The following is a 14,674-nucleotide window of genomic DNA, read 5'->3' as shown; positions in this document are numbered from 1 at the left end:
GTGCTCGTTATTAGCCCAGGGAGGGCGTTGGTGTCGGTTACGTCGATCGTTCTTTGGGGACTAATGGCAGTGCTGCTTGGCTTAGAGCGCTTCTTCGTATCGTGGCCGTAAGATGTTGGATTGTCGCCTGTGCTGGTTGTATGAGTGCCTCGTTCGGCAGGGCGTGTGTCATGCTGCTCATCGCGGTAAAGCAGATGACGAAGTTCTTTGTTTGGGGAAGTAGTCGGGGAGAGACAGGTGACGGGCGTGACGGAGATGTCGTTGTTTCGGGGTGAGATAGGCTGTGAGTTGACGTCCGATGAGGTACGGTGATGGGAGTTAGGACGAGGCACAAATGCCTGCTCGGACATCGAATGCTTCTTGTCCCCTATCTTCCGCTCTTGGTCGTATAGACCGCGGCATCGGCCGCTCTCCTCTTCCTTGATTTCTGCAGGGAAGGCCCTGGGCATAGGCCCAAGCTCCAGTTTGGGCTGATCACCAGTCAGTTTTTGTACGCAGGTGGCGGTACTAGCTGCAGTGAAGAGAGCGGCCGTCGTGGCAACAATTATTGCGTCCTCGGTTGCGACCTTCCCAGCGGAAAGCCGGGTACGTGGTAGAGAAGATGTTTCTGATCGTGGCTGCCGTAGCAGTGTTGTCGTCGTAGTCGTTGCTGTCGTCGTCGAAGATGCCACGATGACTGTGCCCTCTATTGCGGGCCAGCAAGTGGACGAGTTATCTGTGCTTGCGACTGCCAGACACTCGCTGTTTTCGTTGGAAGCGGTGCCGAAAGCAGTGTCGTGAAAAAGATGAAACTGGCTGCACTGCCTGTCGTTGGAAGCCGGAGAAACCGTGGCGTCCACAAGAGTCAAAACTTGCGCGGGTTTCTCTTTCAAACACCCGGGTTCTTTCTCTAGAACAGTTTGGTGGAGTATAAAGAAACGCCAAAGTGAAGGCTAGATTCGACGATACTAATACTGACGATCTTCTTTTCAGATTTGAAGACAAGGCTCTCAAAATGGACCGGGTGCTGCCGCTAGTGTGTGTCGCCGATGAAGGTTAAGATTGAAACGAGAGCTACCCAATATGGAAGGAAAGGCATAAATAATGGAGAGATGTGTGGAAAATAAGAAGAGAACGACAACCAAGCTATTTGTGCCACAGCTCGCATCTATGGCGATGGAACGAGGCAAGACCAATGTAGCGTTGGCGGAGCTAAAACGGACCAGCTGAAGAAGACGTCGCTGCTGTTGGATGTCCGTGTTGACGGTGACTAGCAGATGCTGCGTTTTTGGTAAGTGCTGAGAACTTGGTAAGGCTGTGAAGAAGGGGCGCAGGTCCTGGTCAGTTGTTGCTGGACGCTGAGCCACTTCGACGGAGAATGAGATCGAAGAAAATCAGAACCGAAACTGAGGGATGAAAAACCGCAGAACGTGAGCCTCAAAGAATGGGAGGCCTGAGTTGGCTGGTGGAAGCAGCTGGCCCTCGAATGATCATGTGCGCTGGAGGGAAGGGTGGAAATGGTGCGCTTGACTAGGAAGCGAAGAGATTCGCGGGACGTCGAGGACGAAAAGGCTGATGATAACAAAAAAGGAATCAAGGTGTCAGAATAGGCGAAAGACCATTGGGAAACATCTCAAGAAGAAAAGCGAGAGAAATATCTAGACGACAAGGAAGTAGTGTGCCAAAGTAAAATACGGGGATGTCGAAAGCCAGGAGAAGAGTTCGTTTTGGTCGAGAAGGCTTGGGAAGGGGTATCGAAAAATAATAAACCTGGGAGAAACCCATCCTTCTCAGCAGGCAGGCACTCACACTAACAATAAGCACAAAGCCTCTCTCTGACCGTCCAGAGTCAACACCCCGTGTAAGCCGATCAGTGGGTATGGGTGTGGGAGATGGACGGATAGCCAGGCCACACCAAGAGAGCACGCGCGTGTATTTCCTGGTCTGCGTAACGTTCTTCGCACTCGTAGTGCTTTCCGTCCAGAGACGACTCTCGTGCTTGGTTGGCTGGCTGGTTGGCTGGTAGCTCTTGAATCGCTGTGTCGATGGGGCGCGGGATGAGATGGACAGCCGATAACTAGCCACTCATCGTGCTGAAGTGAAGCCTTATGCAGCGAGTGGCTCTAGAGTGGTCAAACGACTTGCAGCACTAGAGCCATCTGAATGGATTGAAAGAAAGATGTAAGTCAGGATGGGACGGACCTCCCTTGGGAAAACAAACAAGAAAAGTTTTCTACCTCCTCCTATTTTCCCACGCGTCTGGTTGTCGGTAATAAAAATAATAATAAGATAGATAAAATACTCCGTAATACCCTATTAAGCAAGGCTCGAAAGAAATAGGAAAGAGGGAGAAAAAGAAAAATGTAATTTAGCAGGGGGTGGGGGTTTGCCAGCACTATGGATCTGCCTTGTCCCAGTTTGGTTCTTGGAAGGCCTGATTTGGAGTACTTGCCTGCAAGTACCATGTACTCTCCAAGCCCTCTCTACCCCTGTCGTGTTCTCGTTGCACCTGATCGTCTTTTGTCTGCCGAGCATTGTCGTGTTGTGCTCGTGGAAAAAGTCTAAAATGTAGAAACGTATGTGTATTGGTGACTGACCTGAGAGGGGGATGAGGGAGGGCCGAAAGAGCAGAGCACGAGAGTGCTAGGTGTAACTTACTCAAGATATGCTGTTTGCGAAGTGTCGAGTCTTTGGCAAATACAACATAGAGCGTAGTCAATCAAGATTTCCTCACAGCCCAGTCATTGTAAACGCTAGTAAATCTGGCCAGGGTGACCAAAGATTGATGGATGAGATGAAGTTGTTTTGGTACAAACCAAAGTACCGTGTAAGTGAGAAAAGAAGAAGGAAAATGGGCCCTCTAAAGCGTATGGATTAAAAAGGAGAGGGATCGCATTGCTTGTCAATGTGCCTTTGGCTCATCACGCTTCTCCTTTTCTCTTTCCTAAATAGTCGTGGCGTTTCGTATTGTTGACAAGGTTTTTTTGGTGGTGCACTTGGTTCGCTGTATGTTTTCATCTGGGCCGCGCTCTGCTCCAATGTAACTGAGCTCGCTACATCGCCACTATGTCTTCGGTGATGGTCAGTGCAAGTTTCTTGTTACCAGATTTAAAAGCGTCTACCGCATGGCGACTTCAGTGAAAAGATGAGGACAGCGACAAAAGGGCTCAAAGGTCCTTTTTCCAGTGCGACATGTTGTTCCTGTAGTCTGGTTATGGCAAATAACATAATTGAATAGGGGGCCGCTAGCGCAGAAGACGCTCTGAGGCCTTTGGAGAGAGATGACCTGTGCTGGTGCCAGTTGGCACAGGTCTAGTCATAAAAAACAAATGAAAAAAATCATCCCAAGTCGGCGTGGCAAAGTCCACATTTACTGTCCATTGTTGTGACCATGTTTAAAGCCACAGAACAAATTCTGCGCGACGTAAATCGTTTACCAGATGTTGTTTTCATTCAGGCTCCTCTTGGCAACTGCACTCGATATGAACGTACAGGGCAATACGTGTTGTGGGCACTCCGCTGTCATTCTCCCTGGCTGGTGCTCAGGCGGGCCAGTCCGCATATCCTTGTCGTCTTCATGGTGGCGGACGAAGTTTTTGAAGTTGTGCATGACCAGCCAGTGTTGTCGATAGGATGACTAGCGTAGCGTGCTGGCGTCCTGGTTTATCCTGCTTTGGTGTAGCGTATGCTAGCGTATGGGTCAAGATGAATAGGCTCCGTATTCTGTCGAAGGAGTCGGGTTTTCGTGTTATGAGGAACTGGTAACTGGCTAATCAGTGGGCTGTCGGGAACTGCGGTAAGGTGGCGGTGACGATATCAAGCTAAGGGCGGGTTCAAACCTACCTACCACTTCAAAGACAATAGGATGTATCCTGTGGTCGTCTTTTCCTTGCACATGGTTTACTTGCGTTATTCGACCCTGACCTTTGTATGAGTGTCGATGGTAAAAGAGGAAGAGTGGCTGAGCTCCCCATCTCACAATTTGTCGATGTCGATCCCGTCCGGCTCTGGATCAGGAAATAGGAAACAAGGCGAACATATCCATCTTAAGCTCGAACATTAATTAGTTGGGGGCCACTGGTTTCGTTCTTTTACCTTTTGTGGTGTAATCTAGGACATGCAGTTACATACCAAAAGGCAGAAAATGCCACGACGTGATAGAATCAGTGCCCGTCCGACAAGAACTGATGTGGTGCAAACTCTAGCCCGCTGTCTGAGAAGAAGAATAGATCTCCAATTTGTGTAAGGGGACAAAGCTCATGCAGGTCTGGGCGCGCCAGGCTAGGGTGGATACAGGCGGGACGCGGCAAATAGGGAACGTGCCTTGGGGGCGGGCCTGCCCATCCCTTCGCGGCGACCTTTCCGAAGATGACACTGTTAGCGCCTGCGAAGGATCGTGCGAACAAAAAGTCGGGCAGAATCCGTACCGTAGGTGGTTGAGAGGCGGCAATAGATAGAGCTGTCAGGCTCCTTTGTTTTCGACTCATTTTTCCTTTTCCTGCTGTTGCTGCAATGCAAGATGCACGCACGTCGCTGTGTACTCCATTCTTGGTGTGTTCGGAGGTGCGTCGAAGACGGGCCAGAACTTATGTGCTCATACAAGTACTGGGATCCGTGCAAGTAGACCGGGAAATGCAAACAAGTGTTAGCTCGCCGCAAAATTATCTTATTCGTGCGCCTCAACATCAGAGTCGTCTGTACGACGTGCATTAGCTGATAACAATCGTGCGTTTTCGTTCATCGTCAGTGCCTTTGAGTCTTAGCTGGTGCTGCGAATTCTTTCTCCTTTGCTAAATTTTCCTCAGTATTCGTCACCGTGCTGCATATCTGCTCAGGACATGTACTGACGTGTCACGAAAAGCCACAGTATTAGCTCCTCCGGTCGCCATGTTCTCGGGATAGGGAATGTGTGGTGTGCATTGGGCGAGACTGACGTGTTTTCCATACTGTGTGTGCCATCCTCTATCCTGATAGATGAGTGCTTTGGTATATCATGCGATAATGCGAGGCTCCATAGCTCCATGCCGGGGTACAAAGATCTTCAGTAGGAGCGCGCGGTCCTTGCTTGTCCTTGGCTCTATGCGAGAGCGGGCCGAAGGCGACAGTCGGCGAGTGGCGTTGTGTCTGGGGTACAAGCCGCACCCAAACCTACGGGGATACTGTGTGCGACATAGAGCCACCGCTTTGATGGCAGAATAGTATGGAGGCTGTGACTCTACACCGCAAAACACTGAAGTACTAGAATGGTGAAAGGCCGTATCTCGAACGGAGTGAAGCGGTGTTTATTTTGGAAGTCGTGGGATGAGAGAGACGACGAGGTCTAAAAGTGGGGGAAAAGGAGGTGAAAAGTTCATCACCCAACACGCTATTTACAGGGGCAAGCGACGAATAGAAGCTGCTTCTGAAGTGACGCGTCAGAGTCGGTCTCTCCTTCTCAAATGAGTTACATGACCATTGAGAAAGGCAAGAGCAACCGCACGTATGACGTACACCGTACACGTTCTTAGGACACGCTCTGCAAACATACCAGGTAGGAACGAGGCACCTGATCGCACGTACGTTTCGTCCTTGTGTATCCGAATTCATAAAGAGAGACACGGCCTGCAAAGCCAGATACTCCGTTTACCTTCTTCTAATTGTTTCACCCTACATATAAAAGGGCTCCATTGCGTTTGCTCCAATTCTTCGTCATACATATCCAACCTTTAAGGCCAAGGCCCACCCATCTACACTCGCGCAAGCTTGGTCGGTGAGAAACAGTTGCAAGCGGACAAATGTGTGCAAAAGTCAGCGCAGTCCAGTGCATATCAGCACTCCGTGCCCCGTTGTATTGGTTACCGCTCTTTTATTTGCATGGGCACGACGCAGGCACGGCCAGTGATGGGGACGGGACCTCGTCACCGCCTCCAAAGGCGTTTATATGCTGGACGTTTTCGGACTGTCGATTGCTGAAAGTGCAGGTTTATACTTTCCTTTCTCAGCTTCGCGCACCTTCGCGGCTTCTCTTTTCGACAATCCACGAACACATTTGCTCCGTCTTTCATGCATATGCAGTCCATACTCTCAAAAGGGCAAGAGCAACGCAGTATTGGGCGTCAACGCCTCTTACCCCATAGCCACCCCGCTGGTTCCTGCCTGACCAGCAAGTTGGCGGGCACCTTCCCGGATCGCACTTGTACGCATTGACCTTGAAGCTTTTGCACTTCAGGAGTCGAATACAAGCACGAACCAAGACGCTCCAAACCCATCACAATCACAACGCGTTAGACGAGCGCGCAAGTACACAGTCACCCCCGGCACGAGGACAGAGTTTGCGAGAAATAAGTAACTACTGGTACAGAATAAGGCTTTCGCATTACAACATCAATCCAGTCCTGACACCCCTGTTGGACCCATCCAGGGTGGCGGATCGGCAGCCGATCAAGAACAGGAGAGCAAAAGAGCGACGAATCTCAGACCTTGCCAGCTTGCTTTGTAGCACAAAGGCGGAAAATCACTGCATCTCCGACGTAAGATACGCAAGATATGCGTACAATGCCCCCATGCGACCGAATAAATTACTGGCCATGCGAAGGGATGGCATTTCACGAATCCAATACCAAGCAATCTCGCAGCTCGCAGTGACAAGGGCTGCATTCATCGCTCCCACCGAGGGCGGACTCGCCGAGATTTACTCGAGAAGCCCTTTCTATCACTTCTCACTGCCTCGTGAATGAAAACCACTCAATGGCGCATGACCATGCAAAGCTTTGCCTCAAAGACACAAAAGGCAAGTTGAACTGGAGAGAGTAAGTGACGTTAAAACGCGATGCAGGAAGAATCGCGCATTGGCGCCCAACACACTGACATTTCTTCTGCGGTCTCTCCACACACACCTGCTACCGGTCGAGCATTCTGAAGCTCACCGTTCTTTTGGGCTGAGATGCAGCCCTCCTCATACACTCGTACCCAAACTGAGAGCTCGCGCTGCAGAGTTTGTCGGTACAAGAGCGAACGCGCTGCAGAGTGGAGAATCTTGCAGGTCATACTCCACTCTCCGCTCGAAGTACATGCATACACCTGTACCCCCAAAGTCCCACCCAAGCCGGCCCCGGTCAACCTGGTCGTCATTCTGCATGTACGAAGGAAGTCGTGTATGTACGTACGCCGAAAGGTGGAGCGGCTCAAAGCCACCTTGATTTCCAGCGTGCGTGGCAGCACGGTTCATGAATCTCAAACTAATACGATGCAAATACTTGACAGCAAAATCGGCTACATTTACCCATGTATGTGCATATGCAGGTCACCCTCCAACACGGCTCCCAAATAAGAAACGATGGCAAAAAAGCGTGCATGTCAGCGTCCGCCTGCCCCAAATCATCTGCGGCCGAATCTGTGACCGCATTTGTTCTGGCAATCTCAGCCTCTTTTGCCATGCGCATGCTGTCGGATGTGTGGCGTTGGCGCCTAAGCCTGCAGGTCTCAAGCCGCGTTAGCGCGACTTTGTTTCCTGTGATCCTGCAGGTCGTTTCAAAACCACTGCCAGGCTGTGTGGTGGGTCGTGGCTCTTATACCACTCACCGCCAAGTGTGTGATTGAAGTCTTTTGTAGGGCATCAATACCGATGAAAAAAAACGAACGCGGTGAGGGATTGGTACCATGAGATTTTTTTTCGAGAGAAGGAACTCGCTGCAAGGAGTGCGAGAATACTACTGAATACGGAGAACTTGACGGCGTCACTTCCCGACCAGAACCTGATTGGACAAAAGCGACATGGAGAAGACGAACGGTCACGGGTCCTGCAGATACCGACATGAGCCGTGGAAGTGGCTTTCCGCTTTCCAGGTTTGGAGCCACCCCCAGCCGTGTCAAGACGACGCCAAAGTGTCACCTTTCATCTTGAGAGGCTTGGTCCACCTTTCATCTAGGCGTCGAAGAGGCCGCTGAGGCAGAAGACGAGCGACGAGGCGAAATAGGACGACATATACGCTCACGATGAAATTGGCTGCAATTTCATCGCCCAGAGACGGCCTCTTGCTCCGCCGCTTCGTTTTTGCGTGCTACGGCCATGTGCCATCGGCATTGCGGAGTCGTAGTAAGTGGATGCGATAAACTAAAGAGAAGCAGCTTGTTCACTGTTTCCTCCTCGGCTGTTTCTTGGTCAGGATATCTGGGCAAATGAAACCATAAACGGATGTGACATCGACATGGCAGAGGCCGATGGACAGTACGCGACATCAAAGCAAATGTACGGTATACCACATTGCATTTTGCATCCGCGGGAGCAGGACACGAAACCGGAAAGCAACAAAATGGTCACCACTTGAAGACAATTGCAATACTATCCGTCCGATCGCCGCCCCTCGACTGCCCAATTTTCCATCTGGCGTGTACATTCGCTGAAATTTACGCACCAATGTACACGGCGAATATTTCAACGTTTTGAGGTCAAAACCGACAATAAGAGTTCAAGTCAAATATGCCGTGAAAGAAGGACGCCACCAAACTTTGTCTACGCTTTGTGCGTGGAATGCAGCTAAGACACACCGTTGCAACCATTGCCAGACCTAACGCAAGCACTTTAGACTACTCGGCAATCAAAGGCGACCAAAAGCACCAAGTTCGAGAGAAAAAAAAAAAAAAAAAAAAAAAAAAAAAAAAAAAAAAAAAAAAAGAAACAAAGAGAGCTAGCGGACCAGCGCTAATTTCGGGCAGGCCCTCGCGCTTTTTCGGGCCTTTCCTGGCTTCCCCGTTATGCACTACGATGCACGTCGCGTACTAAAGTATCCCACAACAGGGCTCGGGCCAGGCGACAATCCAAGACAAGACAAATGGGGCTTGATCGCCCATTGGCTCTTGTTACAAACAAGGGCCATTCTGGGACCGTTGTGACATTTTTTTTTTGTGAGTATCAACATTGTGTACATCGGCACCAACGATGTCATAAAAGTAGTCGCGGGATAACGGAAGGGGTTTGAGGGGAAGCTATACAAAATACTTGATGCAGAGAGTATTATTGCCTAGCGACCAGCGCAAACAGGTAATACAACACTGACATATCAAGGCTGTGGGCCGTGACAAAAAACACTCACAAACCTGCTTTCGGCCAACCTCATTTCACTATCACTACTTTTTTTCTCTCTTAATCTCGTGGCGCATCACACCTGGATCACAACACGAACATGCCCCATACTCTGCACGACATTTCGCTGTCCTCCGAGCAACGCGCTAACCAACAACGGCACACGAGATAGCCACCGGCCGGCCGCGTACTGGGCCCGTGAAATGTCAGCTTTCTGGCAATGTGTATTCAACCATGGTTCTGCGAAACGGACGGCTAGTCGGCTGACCGACTGTGATAGACGGCAAATTGAGCGAGTTGACCGAGAGGAAAGGGGCAACACCACCGTACCCTATGCGGAGCATCATAATCATTTACTGCCGGTGCGTGTGTACGACGTAGGGTCGTGTTGCAAAGACATTGTGCAGGTACAAAAACCTAATGCATTCTTGCTGCGAGACGTTGCAGGTTCCCGCCGTTGTATTTGATTCTGCGCTATTAAAAATCAAAGGTAGCGGCCGCCAGTACGCGTCGACAAAGCAGCGTAACCAGCAGCCGGCAGTTACGCGTCATCGACCTTTTCAGATGGGGACCACCCGAGTCGATCATTTGTCACTCGTTAATAATCTGTGAGTTTCTCACTGAGTAAACATTTAGTTTCTACTTGTAGTACCCTCCGACTCAAGGACTTCATCGGAGTGCTGGGGAGGAGGGGGATGACGAAATAACGAGGCGTTCGCTTGACCGAGTCGATACGGACTACGGACTATGGCGGACGCAAACAGACAAGATGCTCATTTTCCCACAATCCCACTCCTAATGGTAGACGCAGGTGTGCTAAAAGAAGGCTAGTGGTTTGGCCCCAAAATTTGTATTTGTTGGTCGCGTTGGCGATCATGTCTGTTAGTCTTCTGGTGGACTGTTCTGATGCTGATGATGGACCCCAAGCTTGACGAGAAGTGAGCCAGAATGTGATACAGTAGAAGACTCAAATGTAGAAGACGAAGTTTGCTACGCCGTGCTATTTGCACCAAAAAAAAAAGGAAAAAAGGTGTACAAAAGTAAGTACGATTGAAAATACACGATTCCTCCCCTTCACTTGATGGGAAATTAATGGCGAACGGTACAAGAGAGCCATCCAGCATGTACTGTCGTAAGTGTTTCTTTCGTTTCCGTTGGCTTTGTAGGCAAATGAACTGCTCTTGTAAGGAGCCTTTGTACGGATTACATATAGTATGTCAAGAGTACAGGTACAAAACTATTTCCGAATTCAACATCTAACAGAGAAGCGAGTAGAAAAGAAAACAAATCACGTCCAATCTCCGCACTTCTGTTCGGGCCTGACTCAATTTTGCCGTGGGACGCCCGGACGCTCATCACTCTTCCACCTTTTGCCAAGTGCGACATAGGCTCTCTCTTTAATATCAGTACTTCCACCAAAACCCTGGTCACACTTATTCCAATCACTGCCGTAGAAGTGATACGAACCGCAACTACTTCTAACGATTATTTTATTCTTTTAGCTTAATAGTCATTGGCACAGGATGCCTTGAAAGAACAACTTAATCAAATCCCCTACATATTTTGACACTCTCGTTTATTAAGTTGATTGCATAAATCTAATAAATATGTAATGGTACCGCTATGCGATATAAGAATAGAAATTTTAAACGAACACGATCAGGTCAAGATTTCACGGTATTGAAAAAGTACTTGTGATGACATGTATGCTTTGTGGGTACCCATTCAATGTGGAGTCTTTCCATGGACAAAAAGGTACCAGCGTGATACGTGCCAGCGACGAATTGCCACGAGCAAAATTAAATCAGCCTTACTACGCAAGGCCGTTCCGCACGATGGCTTGATTCTTTGGATACAATACTACGACGTACAGATCAGAAGCTTCGAAGGCGTAGGAAGGACTACCGAAGTGTCGATAGAATATGAGGGAAGATGAAAACAAACTTGCATGCAGCTGCAAAGTGGGACCCGTCACCAGGAGGTGCAATGGGGAGGAAATAGTGAGGAAGACGATGGGGCCTCGGGGGAGGTAGGGGTCCGGAATGACTGGGGGTGTGTAAGTTACGACATATCCTCTTGTGTAATACGGGGTACTTTTCGTTCTTCCTGTCGTGTATTCCGTATTTTTCAAGGCTCGTGGAGTCGGTCGTCCCAAGGGACGGCAAAGCGACAGGGGTAAAGGTCTAGGGTGGGATGGGGAACCACAAATGGCTACCGCTCACTTTTTCGGTACGCGATGTTAAGATGAGAATGCTCCGTCACATATATGTAGAGACCACGGTACGAACAAAGAACAATTCCATTTCTCCACCAGAAACGACGAGAAGACTGAAGCAAGAAAGCCGCTCGCAGAAGCGGTTGGAAGAAGAACATCCTTACGCACAACGACTAACCATATTCTGCACACGCGCAACACACAAGACGCAGCACAGCGTCATGTGTGACCAGCGAGCACCGCGATGGCGGGCGGCGCAAGCGGGCCACTGGCTATGAGCACCCCAGTCCCTCATCTTTACCCCTGTCCATGACAGGGGTATGGGTAGTTTTTCAAATGGGTGGGAAAATGAACTAAAATTTAAAATAAGAAAATATAAAAGTACATCGTACGTCTCCATCAATATGTATTCTGTACCCAATGAGCCAATTAAGAAATAAATGGGCCGTGTCAACAGACTGGGGCAACTTTTCTCATGGGGTATTACGGCCTCCGGCAAACATTCCGAGGAGGATGCATAGGATAGGAAAAGGGGAATGAGTTACGGAACGAAGGGGGCAAGAAGGGGTACCGGAAAATACAACAAATAAGAAGAACAAGCAAAGAGCTGCTGGATGCCACAACAGGAACATTACGAAAATGAGACAGCAAAAGTACTCTGTATCCTGGTATCCTGGTACAGAGTTAGGAGTACTTTGTGGTCAAAGTTGAAAAGGGCGACAGCCATCGCCTGCCCTGTGCTCTGCATGCAGCTCGGGAAGGAAGGTACCGGCAGTAGCCTGTAAAGAGATGGAGTTTACAAAGAGGCCAGGGTATTAGCAAAAAACCAGGACAAGACCGAATACCAATAAGCCATCTTGGGACAGGATACAATATCTCTGTAACGAGACATATAAGCAGTGATGTTTTCTATTTCCACGCAGTATTGGCAAACAACAACCAGTTGCACGACGTATTTGGTGTCGTTCTTGAAGGGCCATTCGAAGCTGTGCCGAGATAAAAAGAAATTTAGGACATGGACGACGTAATAACAGCGCTCGAGATGCCATCCGGCCTACCCGATTATATCGACAATGGACCCCGACGTCTGAAATACTTGCTCTGCGCATTTTGCATCTGCTCCCTAGACTATACAATCTTGGCAATAAGTCAAGTCTCTCCGCAAGATCCATGTTTTGTGAATGCTGGTGAGAGGACGAGAAGAATGTCGTAGTACTCGACATACAACAGCACTCCATACTTGCCTGACCGAGAAAAACAGAGAATGGGAGCACAAGCCAAAGCTTCCGCCATGCACTTGCGCCACTGCGGCGTAATCGAGGATGGCATATCCTGTACCCAGATCTCCGGGTCCTGTTCGTTCAAGGAGGAAAGGGAACCATGACGAACCGCAGTATCGTATTTGGAGATCGAACCTTCTTTGTCTTTGCTGTTCGTAACCAGACAGTTGGGATCCTAAGGCTGTACACCTTTATCTTGGTCTCGCGTGCGATTTCCTGCCAGTCATGCAGATGGTTTTTGGTTACCCGGTCTCTGGGTCCGGGACTTGACAAAAAAGCCGGTGGGTTCATTTCATGCAAGCTACCATTTTCGGCAATTCATATATTTTCAGAGGTTGGAGAAACGAGACAAAAAAGGAGGGTAAAAGAAATGCAAAAGAGACACTTCCACTTTATTGACTGTTGCTGTGTAGCTCTGTTTAGTGTGCTCGGGCGCTGAATGTCTCGTGTGGCAGCACCCTTGGGAAACTACAAGGGTCAAATGGAGAGGGACGGGGAAGAAAGGCCCCTTGTTGCCGTTTGGCGTCCAAGACTGCAAGTCTGCAAGCGAAAAGAACAGCCTTCCTAGGCGTCGATCAACAGCGCTCGAGCACCGTCCGTTCTCTTGCAGAGTGTGTCTTGTGCGCAAATTCAGACCTCGCTAGACGTTTGATGCACATGTTGAAGCTAGGAACATCGCTTACTCTACGAAGCACGGATCAGTGCACGGATGGATAAAACGATTTACCATACATGCGGCACGGCGCGTAACATGGATGTAGTCCGGTCCCCCCGGTATGCGTCCAGGTGAAGGTGAAGTACAGAGTGTAAAGGGAGACATAAACACACACGTAAAGCCCGGAAGTCACCCCGTGCATCTTTGTCTACTCCATGCATACAGTTCTTCGCGCGATTTGGTCATTTTCACCTTGTTTTATGTTTGCCACTGTGTGCGCAGCACTGACCCGGCACGGACGGATCCTGCGAGTGTAGAAAAGAATACAAGGGAAGGAAAACCGGAGTCACCGATATCCTGCATCATGACAAGAATAATATGAAAATAGCAATTGATGCACAGACCAGCTTCATATTCGCCTTGTCTCGCCCCCTTGCAGTTCACACCTTCACCTAGCGATCGTTCGTGGGGGGCAGGCCGTCGACGAAGGGGGTAGTCGGTCACCCGTCCTTCACCGTATCTTTGAATTCACAATACTTTTACGACATATTTACTTACATACGGCAGTACATTGGCTTTCGGGATGCCTTACTGAGTAAAGATGTCATATCCTTGACCGACTTTTCAAGCCTCCCCTGTCTTTACACAAGCCTTGTGTCTTGCATAAGACCCCCCAACCACAATGAAGTGGCCAGCGACATTTCGCAGTATCAAAGTAAAGGTGAAGCTGTCAATGTGAGCTGAGTATATGTGATTGGAATTGAAGAGGGTTCTGTTTGAAAAGCTATGGCTCGGTCTGGGGCTTAAGATATGAGTGAAACTACGCGGTAGTAATTCAATCGTTGAACGGTACTTTGCTTTGTCGGTTCCAACTCCACCGGCTGCGTGGTATATAAATTAACTTACATATAGTGAAAAGGCATACAAAATATTATAATTTTAAAGATTGTGACTGTACAAGCTTTGATACTGAAATGGTATGCTTTGAGGCCTTGTTATTTTTTATCGCGGGAAGTAAAATTTTGTACATCTACAATAAGACGACAAACTATAACGAGTGAACCAACAAGTAAGTGAAAAACGCGCATGAATACTCCAAGGGATGAATTCCCATATCGTCTTAGTCACAATTTCCAAGATAAAGTGCACGCAAGGAAGGTGCCGACACATGTTGTGCATGGAGCTCCTTATTTGGCGTTGAATTGCCTCTTTGGGCACGGGACGGTGGATGGGACCGCGGGAGGCAGGTGCGGATAGTGGAATACGCGGGATGACGGCAGGCGCGATCGGACGGCGTACGAGGAATACCCCTATCTATTTATGCTCCTTGCAGGAATTGCTTAGTGTTGGATGTCCTCGAACATTGCGTCATTTTTCTTCGTTGACATGTTCGACATGACCAATTTCTCATTGCGCACACAAGCGCGAAATATCTCGTGGGCATTTGGCGACAGGACACAATGGTCAGTGGACTGCAAACCGGA

Source organism: Sporothrix brasiliensis, assembly GCF_000820605.1.
Source record: "Sporothrix brasiliensis 5110 chromosome Unknown Cont17, whole genome shotgun sequence".
Taxonomy (NCBI): domain Eukaryota; kingdom Fungi; phylum Ascomycota; class Sordariomycetes; order Ophiostomatales; family Ophiostomataceae; genus Sporothrix; species Sporothrix brasiliensis.
The sequence above is the reverse complement of the archived record's forward strand: the minus strand, read 5'-3'. Positions refer to the sequence as shown.